The sequence below is a fragment of the Propithecus coquereli genome, unplaced genomic scaffold, assembly GCF_000956105.1.
Source record: "Propithecus coquereli isolate 6110/MARCELLA unplaced genomic scaffold, Pcoq_1.0 Scaffold158, whole genome shotgun sequence".
NCBI lineage: Eukaryota > Metazoa > Chordata > Mammalia > Primates > Indriidae > Propithecus > Propithecus coquereli.
In genome coordinates, this window is record NW_012140302.1 from 1,078,398 (window position 1) to 1,087,417 (window position 9,020).

Consider the following 9,020-nt stretch of genomic DNA (forward strand, 5'->3'; position numbering starts at 1 on the left):
GGTAGGGCAATAGCGGGAAGGGGAAAAGACTCGTACTCGGAAAAAAAAAAAAGAATAAAGGAACATAGCTCCTAGCTCAAAAATATAGTGGGAAAGAGGGTTGTGCTACTGGTTCCCCATCATCCAAAGAATAAAATCAGCTTCTCCGCTTGGCACGTGGAGGTCCGCATGACCTAGCGTCTTCCACCTTCGGCAGCCTCATTTTCCACCTCTCCCGGGAACTTCAGGTTCCCAAATTGTCCTGTGTTTTCAGGCCATCAGCCTTAAGATATCCAACCTCTCTTCTCCCTTGCGTGGTCAACTCAAATGTCGCCTCCTCCAGAAAGCCTTCCTTTGGTACTCCTTGTGTTGGGCATCTCTAGCAACTTGCGCATAACGTTATTGTAGCTATCCCATGCCAAAATTATTTACGTGTTGTATCACTTTTGCCCTGCTGCTCCTTCAGGGGAAAAACTATGTCTGATTGCACCTTCCTATTCCCTAGGAGGTGCCTGGCATGAAATAAATGCTTAATAAATAAATGACATGGTTTCTTCCAATGCACTAAGCATATTTCTACCTCTGGGTCTTTATGTTTGCTGTTCCCTGTTCTTTCTCTAGATATTCACTCCCATTTGTGTCTCCGCTCGAATGTCACCACCTCAGAGAAGCATCCCCTGGCCACTCAATCTAAATCAACATCCCCAGTTATTCTCCCTTACCCTGCTTTAATGTTTTCTTTCATAGCACTTATCATTATCTGACATTACATTAATATTGAATATTTCTTTGTTTTTTTTTTTTTGAGACAGAGTCTCACTGTGTTGCCCCGGCTAGAGTGCTGTGGCATCAGCCTAGCTCACAGGAACCTCAAACTCCTGGGCTCAAGCGATCCTCCTGCCTCAGCCTCCCAAGTAGCTGGGACTACAGGCATGCGCCACCATGCCCGGCCGATATTGAATATTTCTTTGTTTATTGACTATCTGCTCACACAATGCAAACTCCAGAGGTCTGGGACTTTTTCTCATTCATCACTGTATCCCCAGTGTCTAAAACAATGTCTGACATAGTGGGTACTCAATAAATATTTACTGAATGAATAAATGACATGGAGATGAATGATTGACAGATTTTGCAATATAGTGGTGAGGAGGAAGTGTAGAAAATACTATAAAATAAAGAAATACATAGATGGAAGTTACATCCATTTACACCAGGCGCAGTGGCTCGCCCCTGTAATCCTAGCACTCTGGGAGGCTGAGGTGGGAGGATCACTTGAGCTCAGGAGTTTGAGACCAGCTGAGCAAGAGTGAGACCCTGTCTCTATGAAAAATAGAAAAAACTAGCCGGGCATGGTGGCACGTACCTGTAGTCCCAACTACTTGGGAGGCTGAGGCAGGAGGATCGCTTGAGCCCAGGAGTTTGAGGTTGCTGTGAGCTAGGCTGATGCCTCGGCACTCTAGCCTGGGCAACAGAGTGAGACTGTGTCTCAAAAAAAAAAAAAAAAAAAAGAAGAAGTTACAGGCCCCCAAGAGCCCATTTATCCTTATCAAGAATAGTAGCAAAGATAGGCTCAGACTCAGCAGAGGAGAGAGTAAGATGAGAGCCAGGTGAAATTCTGGAGCTGGGTCCTCAGGGAGCATAGCCCTCCTGGGAAAGTCCCAGGATAGCAAGCAGGCCAGGTAGAGGAAATGGGGCAGGCTGGAGGCGGAGGAGTTTATTCAGACCTAAAGACAACATCCACCCTGAGCCCAGGCCTCTCTTGGCCAGATGGTTCCGGAGAAGACTTAGCATCTGTCCTTCCATAAATTATCCAGGGCCCCCTCCTGCCTGTCCTCTCTGGTGACAGCCGGAACAATTGTCCAGGAATTCCATCTGCTCCCCTGTCCCTCTCCCCTCCACAGCTCATCAACATTTCAGAGCACAGAGGTATCTCATTTCCCTGGGCCTAGAGACGGGAGCTGGCTCTGTCCCTTGGTGACACTGATCTCAAGGACCCACCCCCATCAACACACACAAATAAAACTTCAGCAGAGGTTCCCAGATCCCCAGAGGGAGGGGTCAGCCATCTTTATTTCCCATCCCCTCTATGCTTTTCTATCCCATATGTCTTTTTAAAAAATTAATAAAATTATACTAAATAAATCATATAGGATTTGCAGAGCTTAAAATAAAGGCTCGCAATCATTATACATCTCCATATGGTCCCTCTTAAACTGCCCATACAGCATTTTCAAAATATGACATTTGTTGTGCTATAAGACCACATACTCAGATTTTTTTGAAAAATGGCTTTTGCTGTTTACTTACAGGAATCTGCCTGAAGGAAGAAAAGTGAGAAGCTGGTTTTATTTTCTAAATAGATATAACCCCCAGATATCATGTCTACCTTTCCAGAAATTGTTTTGGGGTCCACAGGGGGAAGGAGGCCTTTGTACTTTCTTTTTTTTTTGTTTGAGACAGTCTTGCTCTGTCACCCCAGCTAGAGTGCAGTGGCATCATCATAGCTCCCTGCAACCTCAAACTCCTGGGCTCAAGCAATCCTCCTGCCTCAGCCTCCCAAATAGCTGGGACTACAGGCTCACACCACGACACCTGGCTAATTTTTCGATTTTTAGTAGAGATGGGAGTCTTGCTCTTGCTCAGGCTGGTCTCAAACTCCTGAGCTCAAGCAATCCTCTTGCTTAAGACTCCCGGAGTGCTAGGATTACAGGTGTGAGCCACCGTGCCTAGCCTTTGTAAACAAACATAGTATATAAATTTGAAAAGTGATTCAGATTGACATTTTGAAAACAAGGGAATTATCAGTAAACATAAATATGTCTTTGAAAAGAAGGAAAGTCACAGTCCTCTAGAGTTTTTAACTTTTCAGATGTGAGAGAGAAAGTTCTTCTTACTATGGGGAAGCTGGTTTACCTCATCATTCCCTGCTCTGCGGATGTACAAATGCACTCGTATACCTAAATATTCATTAAGCCACAATTACATAATTGTTCACCATCACTGTGAGAGAACCATGAGGAAGGTGGTGAAAATTATGGATCCCTTCTAGCTTTCAGGGTCTTAAGAAGTAGCTGCAATTGGCAGAAGAGTCAGGCTCACTTTGTTTTGATGGTGATTTTCATGTGGTTGTGCCTTGGAGTCCACAGGCCTGCAGGTGAGACCAGGCTCACCTGCACAAGTGGGGTCAAGCATGTCCCAAGGCACAGTCCACCTAGGTTCAAGGCAGTTCTTTCTGATGATTTCGTTTATGTAGACCAGTCTCCCCACTGGAGTGGATGTGTTTGGTGTGTTTGGTCTGACAGACTATGTAGGCAGAAAGCGGCCTTGGAATAGAAGTGAGTCTTGGACCAAAGATAGCAATTTGAGCTCCAAGTATTGGAGGAAACTGCTGGGGAAAAGGAGTTGAAACCATACTGGGCTTAGCCCCAAAGTCCTTGACCTGTTCACTGGGACAGGTAGAAGGGCCTTGGGCCATATACAGTCTTTTGGTTGCAAATGACGTTGTCTACTAATAGTTCGAAGTCAAGAGGCTGCCTATATTCTTATTTGTGACTCTGATGGGAAATGCTGAACCCTGTATGCATGGTTGTTATAACAATGATTTCCCAAAATTTCAAGAGGTGATAACTTAGTCTACTGCACTAGATTTAAGTTATACACATTTCCTAATTCTTCTATTAATAGAAGTCCACAACTGCCACCCTGATGGATAAGCTTTTGTTATATGTAATGTCTTTTTCCTAACTTGGGATGTTGAATCTGATGGAAGCCTAAGAAATGTAATTTTAAAGATCATGAAACTTGGTGGGATCTTGCATTCTTTCATATTCTTAAAACCATTTATCTCTTTTTTAAAAGAATTTTTATTTGTATATATTTATGGGGCATGAGTACTACGTTACTACACTGATATGTTGCATTGTGGTAAAGTCAGGGCCTTCAGTGCATCCATCGCTGCAGCAACAACACACACTGTTCCCAGTAAGCAACCTCACACCATCCGCTCCCTTCCCACCCCCACACCCTTCCAAGTCTCCATTGTCCATCATTCCACACTCTGCTTCCATGTGTACACATTATTTAACTCCCACTTATAAGTGAGAACATGAACCATTTATCTCTTAAAGGATACTTAATGAAAGCAGGAACTCAAATAAATATATGTACTGCTGTGTTCATAGCAGCATTGTTTTATAATAGCCAAAAGGTGGAAACAACTACAATGTCCATCAGTGGGTGAATGGATAAGCAAAATGTAGTATATACATACAATGGGATATTATTCAGGCTTAAAAAGAAAGAATTCTGATTCATGCTACAACATGGATGAACCTTAAGGACATCAGACAAAGTGAAATAAGCCAGTCACAAAAAGACAAATACTGCGTGAGTCCACTTATTTAGGTACTAAGAGTAGTCAAATTCATACAGATAGAAAATAGAAGGGTGGTTGGCAAGGCCTGGGAGGAAGAGAATAGGGAGTTAGTGTTTAATGGGTACAGAATTTCGGTTTGGGAAGATGAAAAAGTTCTGGAGCTAGTTAGTGGTGATGGTTGCACAACAATGTAAATGTGCTTAATGCCACTGAACTGTACTCTTAAAAATGGTTAAAATGGTAAATGTTATGTTATATATATTTTACACAATAAAAAATATTTCCAGTAAAAAAAAAATCCTTAAAATATACCTTCCATACATGTTTATATGATACCAAGTCTTGTGTTCTGGCTTTTGGTGAAGTCCCGCCTCTCCCAACTCTAAGACAGAGACTCTCTGAGGGCAGAGCTTGGCCACCCAGAGGCGAGAGCCTGTGCCTCCCCTGTGATTTGAGTCCTGTAGAAGCTCAGAAAGTGCAGAAGGGGTGGCTTTACCCCTCTCTTCCGGACTGCACTGGGACCTGTCTGTTCGGCCTTGCTTCACTCTGACCCGGTAGGGGCTGGGTAGTTCTACAGTCTCTAGTCTCTCTGTTGAATTAGGAAGTCTTCCCTCCCTCCCAGGGTCAGCACCTGAAACTTGGCCTTGAAAGTATGTGCTGTCCCATAGACTAAGCAATTTGTTTATACACAAAAGGCTAAAAGAGGATGCCCAGGTTCCAGAAACTTCTAGTAAACCTCCAGGGATGACTCTTTAGCAGCTAGAGGGGCTGGAACATGGCCCATCTGATTTCGATGCCTCACCCACCACCTCATCAGCCCTGGGTAGTTTGGGCTGGGCGGGGCTTCACGAGTGTGTGAACACACGGCACTGCTGTGCTTTGCACTCATGATTCTGGGTATGAGTGAACCTCTTGTCATTCCAGGCCTGCGTATGTGTGTCTGCACACTCTAATGGTTATAGCGGACATGTTCCTTCTCTTGACAGTTTGGACAGGAGCTGCGTGACTGCACACTTGGCCCATCCGCATGCAAAAGCTCCTGCTCTGCCACCTCTCAACTCACCCCAAAGCCCACAGTCAGTATCCGCCCTGGCCCAGCTTCCTCCCTTTCCCTGCGCAAGTATTTCTGGCTATGCCAAACATGGCATCCAGGGCCTGAGACTTGGCACAGTAGCCCCCGAGGTACACAATAGGTCCTGCCAACACACATACACACACAGCGTCAAATAGCCAAGAGGTGGGGAACAATGGCAGGATTTGGATTTCAGCCCTTGAGCAGCTGGCTGCAACTCCTGCTGTGAGGTAGGGATGGGGGTGGAGGTGGAAACAACCAGAGAGACAGAACATTTGTTTCAGGACACAAAGCCACAAAGGGGAGACTACTTGGGTAAGCCTCACTCAGCTCCCACCGTGGGGCCCCCACTCCTTGGACTGGCCGTACTGGCTTGAAGAGGCAGTAACAGACCAACACAAGCAGGTAGATGATTGCCCCTTACCTGGTGAGGACAAGGGCCAAGTCTGCATGTCTGTAGTTCTCCATCAGGTCCAGGGCCCACAGGTGCGTCTGGCTACCCTGTGTATTGGGGTATGTGGGGGTGAGTGGGCGTGTCTGCCCCACTAGATTATAAGCTGCTCGAGGTCAGGGCTCAGCACTTTTTTCATTCGTATTAAGTCATTCACTCATTCACTGAGCTGGGGTCCCCTCCCCGCTCCTGCCCACAGTACTCACTGTCATGCTAGGCTCTGACAACACAGGAGAAATATCTGTGGGTGGGTCAATGAATGCGTGAATGAATGCATGACTCCCTTGTTCCCTGTTCTCTTGTCCCTGCGCCCTCATTAGGTAATGCACAAAGCTTTTAGTGTGAAAGCAAGGCTAAGGAGGGAGGAGGGGAACTTAAGAATCTATTCCCCAGGCGAGGAGTTCCTAGGACAAGAGAGATAAATCTGTGTAGCTGGGGGCCCTGGAGGAGGGGTTTATCGACAAGTACTCAGAAAGGAAATGCTCAGAAAAATGGGGAATCCTGAGGGCTAGGGTATTGGGGTGTTCTAGAGCAGTTCTAGTACTGTTCTAGAGCAGTACAGTTATGGTTCAAGTCTGGGGTCAAAGCCAGAAACAAGGCCAGGTGCAGTGGCTCACGCCTGTAATCCTAGCACTCTGGGAAGCCGAGGGAGGAGGATTGCTTGAGGTCAGGAGTTCGAGACCTAGTGACCACCCCAAAAATGAGGCCACTATTAAGGCAGGCTTAGGAGGGTCCTAAAGTCATTGGGCTGCCAGCTCAATCTGTTCCAAAATCCTCCAAAGAACAGCCATTATGTTGCATGCCGTGAAGCTAAAAGTGGACCCAAGAGTTGATGAGCACAAGCCAGGGACTGTGCTGGTCACTTTTCCCAGGATGGGATAGTGGGTAAGAGCGAGGTCTCTGAGGCAGATGACTGGGGTTCATATCCCAGCTCTGTCACTTCACTAACTGTGTGAACTTGGGCAAATAACTGATGTTCTCTGTGCCTCAGTTTTCACATCTGTAAATAGGGGTTAAGCACAGCACCTACCTCACACAGTCGTCCTGAGAGTCAGATGTAAGTGCTTAGGCCAGGGCCTGGTACATAGGATGTACATCTATTTTGCCAACAAGGACTTTGAGGCTCAGAGAAGCGAGCTCACTCCTGAAGGTCACCCAGCTGCAGACGATAGAGCCAGGATTTGAAGCAGCTTCTAGTGCTCTTGCCTTGACGTCACACAGCCTGAAGGCTGCTGAGCCAGGGTAACAATGGTGAGATGGTAACAATGGTGTGGCAGAATGTTCCACCTCCAGGCACACTGCAGGATGGGTGCATGAGGGAAAGGAGTGGGGCTGGAGGCAGGGAGACAGGTAGGACATGCTTGTCGTGAGTCTGGTGTGGTGAGGGGAATGCTGGCAAGGGCTGAGGCAGTGGGATAGGATGGACCCGGGGCCACGGAAGAGGGAGGACCAGACAAAATTTGGTGGCCAGCTGGAATAAGGGCATGGAGGAGATAGAGGAGTCAAGGATGGCCTTAAGGTTGTAAGCCTTAGTGAGGACTGAACTCTGATCTTTTTCTTTGCCCAAAAAATTCCTTCCCAAGGGGGCCTGGTGAGTCACGCCTACAAATGATAAAATCTCAGTAAACAAGTTTTTATGATGTGGTTTACTTCCCGACCTGATTCCCATATAGCATCACATAAACAATGGAAGACCCTTATCTTAACTCAAGCATTCCTTTCTGCTGAGTCCTTGTCTTTTGGACAAAGCCTAACTCTTTCAGCCAATTGTCCTGCCTTAATCCCTAACCCGCCTATGACTTGTAAGCCCCTGCTTTGAGATGTCCCACCTTTTTGGGCCAAACCAATGTACGCCTCCATGTATTATTGATTTGTGACTTTACCTGTAATTCCTGTCTCCCCAAAATGTATAAAAGCAAACTGTAACCCAGCCACAGCGAATCCACTTGCTCTAGGCTTCTTGGGCGTGGCTCTGGGCCATGGTCCTCAAATTTGGCTCGGAATAAGCTTCCTTAAATTATTTTACAGAGTTTGTCTTCTTTTCCATTGATATTAGTTACCCGGAGAATAGTGGGGCCTCTGCCAAAGACAGGCGATTGTGAGGGTTCTTTTTTGTTTTGTTTTTTTGAGATCCAAGCAGTGAGACAAGCCTCTTTCCTGGGTGATTTTTAAATGAGGGAGGGGGTGTGTGTTAGAAAAAGTTTTGCAGAGATAAAAGCCTGGACTAAATGATGACTTTTATGTAAAGGGGCTAGCAGTGGATGGATTTCCAAAGATACTGGAACAGAAACAGTTGCTAAGAGGCAAGCCCCAGCACAGCCCCGAACAGCCCAGCCCAACCTCCCATCATTGCTCCTATTGCCAACCCCTCCCCTACTGCAGGGAAGGAAACTGACTTTCCCAGGGGTCCCCCAGCATCCCAGCAGCCACCCACGTCAGCCCCACCCTCCCACCTTCTATGCACATACCTCGCTTTCTCATTCTATCCTCCCAGTGACCCTGTTGGGGACTGGTGCTCTTCTCCCCATCTTACAAATGGGGAAACTGAGGCCTGAGACAGTTACGAGACTTTCTCAGGGTCACACAGCCAATGCCGATCAGTGACCAGATTCCAAGCCCTATTCATTCTACTTCATTATACCACATTCCCACTTCAAGAGAGCTCAAGTAGATGGGAGTCAGAAGCACCTACCTCCTTTTCCTCAGCAGCTCCACAGACATCCCTTGGTGTCCGAGGGCGTCAGTTCTCTCTCTGGGAGTAATGGAATGGCAGGACCATGATGGGGTATTAAGGAGGCAGTGAAAATACACAGTGATGGATGTAGCAACATTGTGGATAAGCACCAAACATCAGGGCTGGAAACATCCTTAGAGACCATTCAGTTAACTCCCTCTGTTTGCAAGGGAAAGTTAGGTCCACAGAGTAAGGACTTGCCCCGCTGAATGCCACTGACATCATGCCGCTCCCTTTGTTCCGGTTATCTGTTGCTGCATGTAACAAATCACCTCAAAACTTAGTGGCTTACGACAACAATCATTTTTATTATCTGTGGGTCGGGGATTCAGGCAGGGCACAGTTGGGTAGTTCTGACTTTATCTCTCACACAGCTGTAGTCGGTGAGTGGCAGGAGCTGAAACAG